We start from the raw sequence: 18,034 nt of genomic DNA, 5'->3' as shown, positions 1-18,034 counted from the left end.
TTCTGCACAATAGGCCTGAGTGATGTTTTTTATCTGGAATGAGGTGCATACAGACAATGCAGGAGACTCTATCAGAGTGATGATTAACTGTTGTGAAGGGCCTCCTACAGACTCCTGCAAAGCTGACGTCATTCTGGAGCCTGGTCTAAAGTGTTGGCCTTCCCAAGATCTGCTGTGCTAATTTACTCTTTCCTTGAAATGCTAAACTTGTTTCCCATAGCTAAACAATACATTCAGAAGCGTTGGTTACAGTGGACACAGAACTACAAAGAAAAGCAAAGGAAAGACTGGCAGTCAGTCTTTGTTGTTTTCCTGGAAGTCGACTGAGTCAGCAAAGACAGGAGCCCTGGGTAGCACCAGGTACATTCCGGTTCTTAATCTGATTAGGAAGTTTGCATTAATCATTGAAACAGAATTTACAAACCCACAGATTGTAAGAATTGTCAAGCAACAAAACAGTTTTGTGGGATACTTATTCTCTTCTTTTATACTGTCCAAAACAATCAACAAGACTGTGAAATATGTCACTTTCTTATGTTGTAGACTCTTTGATGATAGAAAATAATAAATAAAAATTATATTGGCTTTTAGATTTACCAAGAAGAACCTATTGAATAACAAGGAATATACCATGTGCAAATGGATGTATGTGTACACATATGTATACATTACACAAACACACCTAAGAAATACGTGTGTACTCAAGTTTCCATTATTTTGTTAGCATGCCTGTGGATTTTCAGGTTATTATTGTCAGACACTGATAATGTGCAGAACATAATAGAAGATGATGCTTAGTAATTTTAAGAGAAATAGATATAGGTATTCCAAACATACTTAGAAGTTATAAATTGTCTAAGTAATACATAACTTATTTGCTTAACATTTAGTTTGTATTATAAATTTGGGCCATTTTTCATTCTAACAGATTATACACTTTTCCATTGTCTTTGGGCCATTATTTGGCTGTGTTCAACTCCTGGTATGGACCAATACTGTCAATGTTTGGTTAATAGATATAAACTTAATTAATTACTTTGGCCTCCGCTTAAGCACATAATTACCTAATTAGGAAAAGTAGAGGCTCACTGAGCTGTAGCCTGTGACTGATGAAGAGCCTGCTGTGCTTTTCAGTGACTTGACTGGAAGGCCATCACACCCATCCTGAAAAATGACTAGAGATTCCTGTGTCTAAAAGAAAACACGCCCACTGTTTTTAACATAACACTAAAATCATGAAACAGTTGTCAAAAATCTTTTATTGTATACTTGATTATCTCCTGGAAGATATTTGGCTTGAGAAAAAATGCTTCTCCCTGAAGACAAGTTGTTTTTGTTTTCTTGTGGGAAAATTTCCAACTAATACTCCTGAAAGGGGAAGAAAGCACAGTGTGAGTAAACTTTAAGATCTCAAATCAGAGAAAAGGTAGAGTAGTCCCCCAGAAAACATGATTGTTTCCTGGTGTCATCTACAAAGAAATATTCTCATGTTCATTTTCATGTATATTTTTCAATATATCGAGTATGATGTAAATAATAAAATATGTTAATGACAGTTCTGATGTAAGATGAGCATGAAAACTGGGGGTGTCATCAAAAAAAAAGGATTATGATATTTTTTAAAGGCAGGACATTAGAATTCTTTGTTACCATTGAGGATGAGTTATCAGATAAAGGCATTCCTCTATTCAGGAGAGAGAGAAGGAAGGCAGGGAAGGTGCCAACCATCCCAGCTGCAGGCCAGTCATTCGAGTGCAACACCTGGGAACTCCTGCCAGATCGTCATTCTGTCACAGCCCATGCTTCTCTCTGCTTTCCAAAATTCATGTAACCGACATTTAAAGGGGACCCTGTTGGCAGAGAAAGATGGTAAATATTTAAGATGTAAATGCACAGTGATAAGTTACAGTTGACACAAAGATATATCAAATAATACCTAGCTTTAGGCTGGTGGTCAGTGACTTTCCGAGCACAGCAGATTCACCAGTGGGGATTGGGCGGCACGCAAAATAAGCTATACAAATTTCTATACTCAGGGTTTTTGCCTACTTGAAAATTTGGGAAATATTTGATGTCTGCTCATAACAGGCATATTATAAAACAGTCCTCGACTCTCATTTGTAATCTTCAAGTGCTAACACATCCCAGAACTTTAATCCCATGTATCACAACAGAACTAGCCTTTTTAATGAAAAGGGTCCAGCTACAAATAGTAAAATTTAATTTTTATTTTCTCTCCTCATCTAGAATTCCCATTCACTCTTAAATTCTCCTGGACAAATGAAATCACCCTTAATTGTCCATCGAAATCAACCTTTCTAACTTCGAAGGAGCACCCTTAAAATAACACACATTATAATCTTTATGCCAGGAAAGTTTCTGTCTTTCTGCCCCCCTCACTGCGTGTTAAACTATAAGAAATTCATACAAAACTCCCCAAAATCACCTTTGCACCCAGACTGCCTTAGCTGAAGCCCACATGCTCTCACTTGCTAGCTATATACAGTCTTGGCACACACACACATACAAGATGCATGTGTGCATGCATACAAACACACATGTGCACACACATGACATACACACAGATGCACGTGTGTGTACACACTGGTACATGCACATATGTGTGTGTACATATGTACATACACACATCCATGCATACTTGTGTGTGCTTGCTTGCATGTACATGCTTGGGCACACATACACACACACACACATGCACACACATACTCATAGACTGAGTATGAAAGTCTCTCTCATCTCAAATCTGTTCAAAACAATGCCATTGTCAAAAAGCAAAGATTAAAAAAAAAATCAAAGCCAACCAAAGAACAACTGCTGCTGCCGATGATCCGATGATGCTGATTGAAGACAGGGTCTTCTGTAGCTCAGGCTGCCCTAGAGCTTTCTGTGCCGCTCATGACCTTAAAGGTCTGATCCTCCTGCCGTTATCTTCCAAGACCTCAGCCTATAGACATGCACTGCCACACTCATTTTCTCAGGGTCAAGCCCAGGGCTTCAGACATGGTAGGCAAACACTCTATTAACTGACCTACACACCCAGCTGATTTTTGAAGGACAAAAGTAATCTCATAGTTTCTTATTAAAAATGAAGATAACTGGCTATAATAGCGTGTTCTAACCATGGCTAGAGAGATGAGGTAGGGCTGAGGTGATCTGAAACTGTGGTTACTGCGGTAACATTGCTACTGCTGTATAGTATTGGTGGCTATGGTCATAACATTTTAATGCAAAGAAAATCCTCCAGTTTTTCACTTCATCTAGGTTTGCTGTGAAATTTATTACTGAACGAGAGGGTGGTACTAAAGACAGACAGCTGCATTTGTTCTTGTTTCTTAATGGCCTGAAAACCAAAATGCAAACTCTGACCTCCTGAGATTGTAAGAACAATTTTTCCAGCGATGCAAATTCATGCTGGACAATCCTGAATTGAATATTCTCAGTGTTTGATGGACATAGAAAGAACCAGGATTGGCAGCCCCATTTGGAGAGAAACAATTTTTCCATAATGGATTTTGGCAAGCTGGAAACAATTTGTGAAAACTGTAGTGAGGGAGCACAATCCTCCCAAATGATGCTCCTCGAGCGTTTAGAAAGACATGTGAATGTGTTAGTGATTCCTAACCAGCCCCACCAGATATTCTACATGAAATATTTCATGTGGGATAAAACAGGAGAAGCATGTAAAATGTACTAAAATCCCTGCAGAAATGACCCCCTTACCTCACTTCCTTCAAACATAAATATTTCAGGTTTTTTGACAGATCAGTTTTACATTTGAGTTTTGCCCTTCAGAGTCTGTTAATGGACAAAGTTATTAGAATTTGACTGCAATAAAACAACCTAACTGTATCATCTCTAACCAACCATTCCCATCCTAAACAGACGCAGGCAAACATTTAGGTTCCTAATTGAAATTTGTGCAGGTTCTCGACAGAATGTAACCAAATGGAGAACTCTTTTAGAATAATTAATTTCATCCCAGAATGAGATGTGTAGCCATTAAAACAACACATAATTAAAAAGACAACTGGTTCAAGTCCTCCTGGGCACCTCACTGTAATGAGCCTCAGCAGGGATCCCTCAGGCAATCTTCCTGGTTGACCTTGTCCTTTGAGCTACAAAGTGTTCTTTCCCCCAAACAAGTTCATCTGTACTGAATGAGGTTTAATTATTTATTTAGAGTGTAACATGTTGTTACTTAATAAACCTGAGGGTTCTCAAGCACAAAACAATGTAATGAAAATATATGCATCATAAAACAATTGCCAAAAAGAAAAAAAAAAAAAAAAACACAGAAGCAAACCCCCAAATGCTACTGAGAACCGATGTGTTGCCACATTTCCTGGTTCTCTGGCAGTAGAATCTGTGGTTTAATTTATCTGCCTCATATCTGTTCCAACAGGAAATTTTCCTGAGCATAACATTTTACAATGCTCACTGCTGTCTTCTAGTTTTGGGGAGCCACTGTTCCATTTGTCCTGGTCTTGCCTTCTGTCTAGGGAGGGTGAGCTCTTCTTGTCACTCCTGCAGCGTTCACAGCACTTTCTTATTTGGGGCTTCTGATTTTCCGAAGCTGTCATAAGAACATAGTCCTCGCAGCATGCTTTCTTTTTTTTTTATTTTATTATTATTTTTTTTATCAGTTACATTTTATTAACTCTGTATCCCAGCCGTGTCCCGATCCCTCATTCCCTCCCAGTCCCTCCCTCCCTCCCTCATCTCCACCGTGCCCCTTTCCAAGTCCACTGATAGGGGGGACCTCCTCCCCATTCATCTGATCCTGTTTTATCAGGTATCTTCAGGACTGGCTGCAAAGCCCTCCTCTGTGGCCTAACAGGACTGCTCCTCCCTTCGGGGGTGGGGAGACCAAAGAGCCAGTCATTGAGTTCCTGTTAAAAATAGTCCTTGTTCCCCTCACTTTGGGAAACCAATTGGTTACTGAGCTACCACAGGCTACATCTGAGTGGAGGTTCTAGGTTATATCCATACATGGTCCTTGGTTGAATGTCAGTCTCAGAAAAGACCCTGTGCCCAGATATATTTGGTCCTTGTGGAGCTCCTATCCTTTCCCCATCAGACTAACTCCCCTTCTTTCTTATGATTCCCTGTACTCTGCCAAAGGTTTGGTCATGAGTCTTTGCTTTGAAAACACTGCTAGTTAGAGTCTTTCAGATGCGCTCAGTAGACTCCTGTCATACGTTCAATGCACATCCCATCTGTCTTTCTAAACGAGGATTGATCATCTTACCCCATGTCCGCTCAATTGATTATCTTTTTTAGGTGTATAGATTTCATTATGTTTATCATATCTTATAGGTCTATATAAGTGAGTATATCCCATGTTTGTCTTTCTCCTTCTGGGATATTTCACTCAGAATGATCTTTTCTAGATCCCACCATTTGCCTGCAAATTTCATGATTTCCTCCTTTTTGATTGCTGAGTAGTATTCCATTGTGTAAAAATACCACAATTTCTGTACCCATTCCTCCGTTGATGGACATCTGGGTTGTTTCCAAGTTCTGGCTATTACAAATAAAGCTGCTATAAACATGGTTGAGCAAGTATCCCTTTTGTGTACTTGAATGAACTTTGGGTATATACCTAGCAGTGGTATAGCTGGGTCTTGAGGAAGCACTATTCCTAATTGTCTTAGAAAGCGCCAGATAGCTTTCCAGAGTGGTTGTACCAGTTTACATTCCCACCAGCAGTGGAGGAGGGTTCCCCTTTCTCCACAACCTCTCCAGCATGTGTTATCGCTTGAGTTTTTCTTTTTTTTTTCTTTTTTTGATTTTATTATTATTTTTTTTATCAGTTACATTTTATTAACTCTGTATCCCAGCCGTGTCCCAATCCCTCATTCTCTCCCAGTCCCTCCCTCCCTCCCTCCCTCCCTCATCTCCACCATGCCCCTTTCCAAGTCCACTGATAGGGGGGACCTCCTCCCCATTCATCTGATCTTGTTTTATCAGGTATCTTCAGGACTGGCTGCAAAGCCCTCCTCTGTAGCCTAACAGGACTGCTCCTCCCTTCAGGGGTGGGGAGACCAAAGAGCCAGTCATTGAGTTCCTGTTAGAAATAGTCCTTGTTCCCCTCACTTTGGGAAACCAATTGGTTACTGAGCTACCACAGGCTACATCTGAGTGGAGGTTCTAGGTTATATCCATACATGGTCCTTGATTGAGTTTTTTATCTTGGCCATTCTGATGGGTGTAAGGTGATAGATATCTCAGGGTCGTTTTGATTTGCATTTCCCTGATGGCTAATGAGGATGAGCATTTCTTTAAGTGTTTTTCTGCCATTCGATATTCCTCTGTCGAGAATTCTCTGTTTAGCTCTGTTTCCCATTTTTTAATTGGATTACTTGGTTTGCTGCTTTTCAGCTTCTTTAGTTCTTTGTATAAACTGGATATTAGTCCTCTGTCAGATAAAGGGTTAGTGAGGATTCTTTCCCAATCCATAGGCAGTCGTTTTGTTTTGATGACGGTATCCTTTGCTTTACAGAAACTTTTCAGTTTCATGAGGTCCCATTTATTGATTGTTGCTCTTAGAGCCTGTGCTGTTGGTGTTCTGTTCAGGAAGTTGTCTCCTGTGCCAATGAGTTCTAGGCTGTTCCCCACTTTTTTTTCCAATTGATTTAGGGTATCTGGTTTTATGTTGAGGTCCTTGATCCACTTTGACTTTAGTTTTGTGCAGGGTGATAAATATGGATCTATTTTCATTTTTCTGCATGTAGACATCCAGTTGGTCCAGCACCATTTGTTGAAGATGCGCAGCATGCTTTCAGGTCCTTAAAACACCTCAGGATTTCCCCCTGTTTCTTCTCAAACAGTGAAGCAGGTGAATTTTCCTTCTGTTTCGAATTTCTGGTTCAAAGCAGTTATTTACGTTTCATTGGCCCTACTAACACCCCACTTTCTGTAGATGAGAATAAGATTTTTTAATATTAATTTTAATTTTTTTTCTCAATTTCTTCATTATATATCCCGATTGAAGCTCCCCTCCCTCAGCTGCTTCCAGTACCACCCTCCCTCCCTCTTCCCCCCCATCCCCTTCCCCTAGTCCACTGAAAGGGGGAGTTCTCCTCCTTTGCCATTTGCCTGTATCTTATCAAGTCTCATCAGGTGTGCCTGGATCCTCTTCCTCTGTGGCCTGGTAAGGCTGCATTACCAGGAGCAAGTAATCAAAGAGCAGACAATCAAGTTCATGATACAGGCAGCCCCTACTCCCCTTACTCGGGTACCAACATGGAGACTGAGTGCCAATCTGCTACATCTGAGCAGGGGGTCTAGGTCCTCTCCATGCATGGTCCTCCATTGGTGCATCAATATCTGCAGGACCCCCTGAACTCATATTTTTTAGCTTTGTTGGTCTCCTTGTGGGGCTCCTGTCCCCTCCATGTACTTGTATCCCCAGCCCAGAAACAGAAAGACAGGCATGGTGTACACTCACTTATAAGTAATTATTAGCCATATAATATAGGCTAGCCATATGAAAATCTACAAATCTAAAGAAGCTAAACACTAAGGAAGACCCTAGGGAGGATGCTTAAATCTTATTCAGAATGGCAGACAGGATAGACACCAGAAGTGATGGAAGAGAGGAAACAGGATGGGAGCCTACTATAGAGGGTCCTCTGAAAGGATCCACCCAACAGGGGATCTAAGCAGATGCTGAAACTCAGGGCCAAACTTTGGGCAGAGTGCATGGAGTCTTATGGAAAAAGAGAATAAGATTTTTGAACAAATTGCTTATTCTTTCTGAGAAAATCAATATCCTATTTATCCCCCCCAACAGAATAAATTAAGCCATGTCCTTACAAGTCCCATTAAGTCCCAAGAAGAGCTAAAAGCAATGATATTTGTCTTATTCCAAGCACATCTCTCTTAAGGTGAAGGGGCAGCACATGAAGTGGCAGAGCAGCACTTTGACATGTAGGTGACTGTCTGCCTTCTGATTTATTTGTTTGCTTGTTTATTTACTGTGCATGCATGTTTGCCTACATGCCTTCATATCAAAACATGCCAGCAGTCTCCTCAGAGGCCATAGAGGGCATTGGATCAAACAGAACTGAAGTTAACAGATAGTTGTGAGCTGCTATAAGGATGCTTGGGCCTGAATTCAGGTCCTTCATAAGAGCATCCAGTGCTTTTAACTGCTGAGTCATCCAGCCCCTTTGCTTTCTTTTTTTATTGTTGTTTTGTTTTGTTTTGTTTTGTTTTGAGAGAAACAGGTCTCCACCTGTGTTGGTTTGAAAGCAAATGCCCACAGGCTGGTATATTTGAATATTTAGTCACAAGTTAGTAGAACTCTTTGGAAAGGAATATGCAATGTGCCCTGTTGGCGAAGGTGTGTCCTAAGTGGAGAAGGAGGTGTGTCCTTGTTGGAGTAGGTGGGCCCTTGTTGGAGAGGGTGTGTCCTTGGTGGAGGAGGTGTGACCTTGGTGAAGGAGGTGTGTCCTTAGTGGAGGAGGTGTGCCCTTGTCAAAGGAGTATACCAGTGGGAATAGGCTTTGGGGTTTTAAAAGCCAACACCAGGCCCAGTTTCACTCTCTGTTTCTGCTTGCTGACTAGGGATCAGGATGTAAACTCTCAGCATGTCCTCCAGTGCCATGCCTGTATGCTTCTTGCCATGATGATCATGGACATCTAAAAGTGTAAACGAGGCCGCTTTCTTGTATCAGAGTTGCCTTGGTCATGTGTCTCTTCACAGCAATAAAACAGTAACTAAAATACCATCTTTTAGGACTCTCATGACTGTTTAACTACTTGCATTTGTAAAATATCTTAATACCTGAGGAAAATGTTGCCTGGGTATCTCAAGGGACATTCTAAGACTCAGGTATATCAAGAAGTGGAATTAATAGAGGTCCCCATATCTATAACTTAGGAAGGCAGACTTCTGATGTAAAGAGACATTCTCATTTGGTGTTAGATTCACCTGCAGAAAATATCTTGTTTCTTGGCTAAGACTTCCCTGACAGTTATCACCATTATCAGTTTCTGTCCTCTGAGGTCTGGGGCAGCTACATTCCATGTTCTGTAGGAAACACCCCTAGGTCACCAGCAGAGACAGACCTCCAAGGTGAGGCTCTAGGCTTGGTCTTGCCACAGCTCTGTGCCTAGCTCCACCCCACTCCACCCCACCCCATCCCATCAGGCCCAGTTATTCCCCATGGCCTAGAAAGCCAGTTAGCCATTGTTCTTGTTTTACTTCTCCTCCTTCTTTCCTCCCCTCATCCTCCTCATCCTCATCCTCCTCTTCTTCTTCTTCTGGTTTTCTCTATGGAAATTACATTTTTCAAAACTCTAACCCAGCCAGGCGGAGGTGGCACACACCTTTGATCCCAGCACTCAGGGAGGCAGAGGCAGACCGATCTCTCTGAGTTCCAGGCCAGCCTGTTCTACAAAGAGAGTCCAGAACAGCCAAGGCTGCACGGAGAAACCCTGTCTCGAAAAAACAAAACAACAACAGAAAACTGTAACCCATAAAATAAAGCTGACCTAAAACAAGCTGTGTCTATTCCACGTGTACTGCTTGATGCTTTTACTCCTGGCATAACAGATACGCACATCCTTACAGGAAGTTTGTCAACCCTCCCCTCATATAATGTCATCACTCTACTTTCCGAGCACCTAGACTAATCATAATGATCATTTTTACATGCTTGTCTGAGTTCAGTTGATTTGCCTTCTCATTATGAATCATACTTTTGTGATTCATTGCATACCTGATCTATTATGGGATGCCAGCTTTTTTACTGGGCACTGGGCATTATGTGTGTTTACAAACATAACTGAGCTGTGGCCTAGAGTGCAGTTATGGTGCCTGTCATTGTTTGAAGCAGGGCTTGATCTAATTCTAATTACACCCATTTCTGAAACAACAAAGATCCTCTGTGTATTTGACCTGATGCCTCAAAGATAATTAGGTTTTGCCATTTGTCTGGGTGGATTATATATTACTGTATCCCATGTAAATAATAAATGCTATGCCCTCCAATCTATTGGATAGTTCTTTCCTTGAACAAAAGAATGTTCTCGCAAACCACTTAAAACTTGAAGATTAGCCTTGGTGTTCTCCCCAGGTCTTGGTATGGCTCCTTTGTCCCTGTCCCCCTGGTCTTGTAAGCTCTGCTCCACTTTAGCTCAAGAAGAAAAGCAAACTGAGGCTGGAATCTTCCTGCCTACTCTGACCTGGAGACTATCCAACTGCGAAAGGAACTCACTGTCTTCCCTGTGAGGCATCACTGCTCTACCTCCCAAGATTCCAGAGTCTTATATATCACTGTGTTATGGATCATACCTCCAGGATAGATTTTTAGATTGGAGGCTTTGTTATTCCATTAGCAATGGCGATGACAGAAGCAGCCATGCTTCCAGATGTTTCTCCCTGTTAATTGTTCAATAATCGGTATCCAAATTTGTTTTTGTTGTTTGGTTTTGCTTTTTGGAGATTGTGTTTCATGTGTTTTTGTGGTGTTTTTTGGATCTTGGGGGTGGGGTGTGAGAACACAGATGCGCACATGTCACCTGAATGTCTAAGTGAGGACCCACCCTCAGTGCGAGAGGCAGGTTTTGGAAATGGTGGCTGATACAGGTTCACTGGTCAGGATGACTTGGGTTAATAGAGGCAACAAATGACTGAGAAAAGAACCCCACAAATAGCATCGGAAATCTAGATAAAAGGGAGGATTTTCCAACTGAAGGTGACAAAATAATAGAAAATTAAAATTTGGGCAGCCAAGGGTTGAGGAGCCATCTTCTGAGACAGCACAAATGTTGACAGGGCTTTCAGTCAAGAAGAGTGATGAAGGGGAGAGAATGAGACTTTGTCTTGGATAATCCTCTTTGAATTGTCTCAAAAGGTCAGTAACTGAGTGTCAATGGAAGAAATGTATGTCTCGATCCAGAAAAATCTCAGATTAGATTTGAGTCATCGTATAAGGAAAAGGGACAGCCACAAGAAGGTATTAGGCTTCAAGGGGAAGTTTGTTTTGAAAAGGAATGAGCTGTGTTAAAAGTTCCACATGATTTAGAGGGAGGGAATTCTAGAGAAAGAAATAAAGGGGGGAGTGTTTAAAAATGTCTCATAAGAATTCACACAAATTAGTTTGAATTGCAATTGTTACAGTCTAAGTAGCAAAATGAAAATGTCATAAATAATGGCAACTTAAAGGGTGTTATTTAGTCTAGCAAACTGCAGATAATGATTAACAAAACTGAGTCCAATCCCAGGAGACTTATGTATTTGGGAACAATATGAGGCAGAGGTGGAGAATGACTGCTAGGTGAAAAACAAAAGAGAAGTAGAGAGCATACTTCAGAATGAGTCATAATGGCAGAAAGCTAATTGACTAATAAGATGAAAAGATTTTTTGAATGGTTTATGGATTTGGTTTTATTTTAAGAGAAGACATTGCATATATTTTGTTTTGTTTCTGCTGCTCTCCCTCCTAAGCCAGCCCTCATTAGCTGTCATTTAGATAATTTCATAACCGCCTGACCAGTGTCCCTGTTTCCCCCTAACATACTGAAAGGATGCTTTTAATCTTGCTCATTGGAACCTACCCCTCTGCTCCAGCCTACACTGGAGTCTATATCTCATTAGGAGTAGGAGCCAAGATGGAATTGCCTTATAAACCTCTGCAGATGTTGGCCTCAGTGACCCCTCACTTGTCCTCTGCCCTTGCAGATATGTCTTTATTAACGGACAACAGCTTAGCACTGAAAGTCAGATCTTTCTTTCTAAGTTTGTATTATAGTATTTTCCCTAGCACTTAAAACCCAGGGAACAGAAACAACATACAGCTACTAAAATTGTAAACGTGTTTGATTTCATATCGACAACACAATAGGATCTATCTCTCACTTCAATTTTATCCTGGGTAGAAAATTCCTGTCACCTCCAGTGGGTAAGAATCACACTTCCCTTTCCCAGTGTACTTCTCACCTATAAAAGGAGTGATTGTGAAAGATAAACAACAGAAGACTGGATTGTTTCCAGTTTCTTTTTATTTGGGAAATTCTGACAATATATTTAAGATTATACAAAATACTGCTTCAGAAATAGCAGCATTCTTAATGATGAGCCCATTCTCCTTCACCTTCACTGATTACAGTTCTTATCAGAATTAACTGATTACATGAGGTTACATCTAACGATTAGCTACAGTTTTACTAGATCAGTCAGAGACCTTAGTCTGCTTCATGCTTGTCAGGACTGACATTTATTTATGGCATGGAAGAGTTGAGAATGTAGCAACACATTTGAAAATATGACAAGTTATTGCATTAATTTGCATTTTTTCTTTTTAAAATTTAGATGAATGTAAGTATTTATGGAAAGAACAAATGCTGTGAGTTAGAGCTAAGATCTGTCTTCTGTGTGGAACATGGGGTGTTTACCCTTCGTGCTGTCTTTGCATTGGGATTTTTAAAAGAGCTGTAGTGTGGTGAATGTATGTGAAAGCTCTTTTGATTCAGCTTGATAGTCTATATCCTTCCTTGTAGATTGGAAAGAGAGTAAAGAAGGCTGAAATCAAGCCAGAGTTTGGAACTGTAACAGGCTGTAAGGGAAGTGGGCTGACAATTATAATTCAGGTTTACACCATATTTGTTTTTGAATTAAAGGAATTTCTATGAAAGTGTAAACCAAAAACAAAATGAGATGAAAAATCTTACCAAATGGAGAAATTTAGTCTCTTCAGTGAAGAAAATAATTGCTATGAGCTCTAAGATATTTGGCACGAAAATATACAGTGAAAAACATCTGAACATGACATTTGTAGCTGAAAACAAAATGAAAAGGCTTAATTTTTAATTCTCTTCCTTCGAAAAGCCTCAATTACATTTTCACAGTTATTGTGCAGATTAAAATACATACTTTGTGAGAAATAAAATGTTTTGAAAGGAAAGGAACATTTTCAGCCTAAGTACTCAACAGTGAATAAGAGTCTTGGCTTTGCCAGGTACCAGCTGCCCGACTCTATTGGCCATCCATGGTCTCAGTGTCCTCCTGCCCCAAATGTCAGTAGTGATGCTCAGTGGGTGCTCTTGTTGCCTTGGTCACCTGGCATCCTTCCTAAATCTCTGTGTGCTAAAAGTTGGCACATACCTGGAGCAATGCTGCTTCTCATCAAGGCTGATTTCTTGTAAGGACTTAGTTTATTTTTGTGTCCTGCTTTCCATGCATTTTTTGACTTATTACGTCATAATTAATGTGATTAATAATTAAAATTATCTGATGGCAGATCAAGTGTTTATGTTAAAAAAAATAATAAGAATGAATGAAAGCCTTGAACTGGAGCACAGAGTCAAAAACCAGGAAAGGCAGCCGCTTTGGGCTGTTCCCATTTTGAAAGTTATTGTTCATTTCTATTTTAGTCCGTGATTTTCAGTAAACACCCCCCCCCCAAAGTAAATGCATATTGAGATTGAGACAGAAGTAGGTAGTGCTTGGGATAAATCAGATGTCATAAAAACGTAAACCAGAGACATGAAGTCCATTGTGGAAGACTTCATCAGAGAAAAGTGTTTGTGACCTATTTGGAAAGAAGAGAAGGATATTCACTGAAGCCAATCGTTTAAAGCTTTCATTGCTGCCACACTGGAACTCGGAGAGCCTGGCTAAATAAGCCTGACCAACTCCATGGCAAGCTTCATCTTCTTGCTAGATAGAACAGTCCTAAAAGTTACAAGAAAAAAAAACACACAGAAAAAGGGCAACCAATTGGAAACAGCCAAGTCCTCTGGCCTGGGAAGATAAGGTTGCTTAACTACCGGTTTGAAAAGCACCTAAGTCCTGACCAGAGTCATGTAGCCTCCATGGGCTCCAGCCAGTCCCAGTCTATGTTACATGCCCACAGCAGAATTCCCCTCTCTGGCTTTAGAAGGGGCCTTCAAGCTCCCCTCACGATTGCCGCCATTTTGTAAAGGTGATGACCCCAGCATGCTGGACTTCTACAGAATAAACGCCCTCTGTTGCTTTCATGCTACTTGAATCTGGGGTCCTTCTTTCATAGTATTCCAGACCTTAACAGAATGAGTCCAGTGCTGGGCAGGGCGATCCCAAGGGTCTCAGAAGCTGAGTGTTTGGTGCTGGCCTGAGATCATACAAATAAAATTTTCCCATAAGTGGGGAAGAGATAGGAAAAGGTCTCCAGAGAACTGTACTCCCCACCTTTTTTTCCCCCATTGGTTTTAGCTCACCCTTGAGTAACAGGTGTTTGCTTCTTAAATGTCATTTGTGATGGTTACTGTTACTTTTATATAACAGCAGTTTCTGGATACCAAAAGAATATGTCAGTCCTCTTAGACATAGCAGATTTTTCTGTGGCTATGATTAATACAGGATGACTCACTGGTATTAGGAGGAGAGCATGTTGATTAGTGTTTTTTTTTTTCCCCAGAACAAACAGTCATCTCATCTTTTCTTCTCCATCAAAGTGCACTGTTTCCCATACTCTTGGTGGATGGTTTTATGCCAGAAATAGCTAATGTTCAAGATAAAATGTCAGAAATGGCTATTGGTTTTATTTTGTAGTATGTTTTGTTCATTTTGTAGCTACTATAAAAATAATATGAATCCTGTTTTGTTTCCATCCAGCAAATACTAGTTGCATATTCAACATGAATTGCAAAGCAAACCAAGTCAGGAGGCATGGAAAGGCGCACTGTGCAGATCCTGGCTTTGTATGGGTCCTGGCTCCTGTGAGCAGTGTTCTCAGAGTGTTTGTAAGCTTATAGACTGTACTGCAGTGATAGGAGAGCATGAAAAGGGAACACTGTAGGGAGATGAGAGTCAGACATTTGTATCCGTATCATTGAAATAGTCTCGAGTGTGCGCAGAAGTGAGAAATACAGACATACAAGTCACCCAGATAGGTCAGTTTTAGGCAAAAGAAATGCTTACATTGTAGGGAGCCAGCAAGTTAGAGAAAATGTTATTCTATCCAAACTAATATCTTCAAACATATATCAAGTTTCCATGCAAGCACCTATTTTAGGTTATGTATCCTCCTCCGTGTCCCCATCCTCCTTTACCTGTCCCCTGTGTCCCTCTGTTAGTCCCCTTTTCCCCCTAATTTTGCTTTTACTTTCATGTCAGTATACATACATGCCTTTGTATGTCTATATAAAACCCTGGATCCACAAGTAAGAAAAAAAATATGACACTCTGAGACGTGCTTGATTCACGTCATATGATCAAATATGAACCAGTTGTCACTAGGGTCTGGAGTCGCTCTTTTGTTCTGATCGGATCACGTCACTTTCACAAGCATGTTGCATCCAGGATGCCCTGGCGGTTGACATAGACAAAATGAAAAGTACTGAAGGCTCAGTTACAGGAGCATGCTTCAGCTCAGATGTCAGTTCCCCCCAGTGAACAGTATGTGAGACTTTGGCATGGATGGCTAGTTAAAGTCACTTAAAGAAGCTGGATCTATAGGTCAATGGCAAAGTGCTTGCCAAGTACACACAAGGTCCTGAGTTCAATCCTTAGCATCACCAAAAACAAACAAACAAAAACAAAGTAAATTAATTTCCACGGTAAAATGGACTATTCCAAGCACAAGAGAAAAAGCATAGGTAAATTTTTTACTTATTATTTTTTATTTGATAATTTTGTACATGTATACAGTGACTTTTTTTATTAAATCCATCCCCTTGCCCTCCCCTTCCAGTTCTCAGTTCTTCTCCTATCTCCCATCACTTCTCCCCAACTCATCTTCTCTTTCTCTCTCTCTCTCTCTCTCTCTCTCTCTCTCTCTCAGTGTCCACTTAGTCCACTTAATGCTCTCTATATGTACATTGGTATAGGACAATCTACTGAAGTGTGGACAGCCTCCCAGGGGCCATATCCCTAAAGAAAACTGATTATCCCTCCCCCAGCAGCCATAAGTTGCCAATAGCTCTTCATGTATAGTTGGGACTTATAAGCCTTTCCCCACCCATGACGAGACTTTGTCTGCCTTGACCTTGTGCATGTCTTTTGCATCCAGTCACAGCTGCTGTGAGCTCATGTATGCACTGACCCTTCCACATTTGGCACATACTGTTTCTCTACAGCTGTCTCTGATCTCTGGCTCCTGCAGTCCTTCCATAATCTTCTCTCCCATGATGTTCCCCGAGCCTTGGGGGAAGGGGTGATATGATGCAAATAACCCTATTTTAGAGCTGAGAACTGCACAGACTCTTATTTTCTGCAGGCTGATTAGTTGTGGGTTTCTGTATTAATAGCTCTTTCCTGCAAAAAGAAGTTCTCTGATGAGTGTCGAGAGATGGAACAATCTATAGTTTAGAGATAAGATCTTAGAGGCTGCTTATCACTATCTCCATTTAATAAAACATTGTATTATGTTTCCCCTGGGACCTATGGCCTAGCCAGCCACAGGTTTTTTGTTTTTGTTTCTGTTTTGCCAGTGGGCTATAAAGTTCAATCTGAAAGTAGTTGGCTACATACATAACATTCTTATCACTATTTCCCCAGTGTACACATGTTGTCAGACCATTTGCTATTGTAGCTGGCAAGGCTCACAGTTTTGCAAGAATATTGATACTTTTATCTCCTGACAGCATACAAAGAATCTCCCAGCACTGTAAGTCTTAGTCATCTAGGTGTAGGTAAAATTTGAAGGCAGAGTACCATTGTGTCTGCAGGAATTTCACAGACTGCAGAAATCAAAGTGCAGAAAGCACATGCCTTTCATTAGCGGCCTGACTTTGGCCTGCTTTATAGCACTGTGGATGATCCCCAGCGTAAAGCCTTATACAATACATATCAGATTGCTACTGTGCTGTGTTGGTGATTTCTTTTCTATTCTTTTTGTCTCTGTTTCTCTCTCTCTAGAATTTCTCTCTTACTTGCAGACACTTCAGTTCATGGGAGTTTTAAAGTGTCCCTTATTTTAACAATTTAATTGGCTAAATTTCTAGCTTTCTTTGAGAAGGATTGGAACCCAAAAGTATCCCCTAAATAAAGAAAATCTAAATCTAGAATTTATCATTTAAGACATTAATAATAAATAAGCAAGCAAACCAGCCATTTATGATTAATATTTCATGTGTTAGAATTTTGGAGCTCTAAAAGCAGAGTTAACTAGCTACATAGATATAATTCCCCAAGTGCATTTTCTTCCCTGCCTAGCACAAACTTACCAGATGCTTACAAGGACCCTCTGGTTCCTTCTTCCTGATTCACTTGGGAATGATTTAGCAATCTGCTTACATCTCCTACTCTAGCATTCACAACTCAATATCCCAGGTACATGTTTTTACACCAAATCTTCTACTCAGTCTTCCTACCTCATGCAGTTTACTGTTTGTTGTAATGTGGTATCTCTATGTAACTCTGAGGTTTGGTAAAAGTGCAAAATTCTAGATCTTGGCCTCAAAAATGATTTTATCATTTCTTTTGAATCACTCTTTTTTGCTTCATACAGTAGATTTTATTATTAACTTTCAGAAGTAGTCATTTTTCTCTGTTTCTGCTACTAACCATTATGTGATCAGAAGAAAACACATAAACATTTTTACTGATGTCCATTAACTAGAACTTTATGGAGTAAATGTAGTCCTGCATTCAAGAAGTCTTAGTTGTTTCCTTCTCGTGATTTTTTTTTCTTTTCTCTGGAGCTCAATGGGATTTTTTTTTCTTTTCTCTGGAGTTTGATCCAGTGCTTTATGTAGGCTAGGCAAGTATTCTCTTATTGGCTTAAGGCCCAGTTTTGTGAGACTTTTACTGTAAGACATGATCTTGCTAAATTGGTCAGGCTGTCTTTAAACTTGCTATGTAGCATCTGCTTTGATCCACTGTTGGGTGGAGCCTTTCAGAGGACCCTCTATAGCAGGCTCTCATCCTGTTTCCTCTCTTCCACCACTTCTGGTGTCTATCCTGTTTGCCATTCTGAGTTTTTAAGCATCCTCCCTAGGGTTCTTCTTACTGTTTAAGTCTGTAGATTTTAGCATGGCCATCCTATATTACATGGCCAATACCCACTTATGAGTGTATACC

The sequence above is a fragment of the Meriones unguiculatus genome, chromosome 2 (assembly GCF_030254825.1).
Source record: "Meriones unguiculatus strain TT.TT164.6M chromosome 2, Bangor_MerUng_6.1, whole genome shotgun sequence".
NCBI lineage: Eukaryota > Metazoa > Chordata > Mammalia > Rodentia > Muridae > Meriones > Meriones unguiculatus.
The sequence above is the reverse complement of the archived record's forward strand: the minus strand, read 5'-3'. Positions refer to the sequence as shown.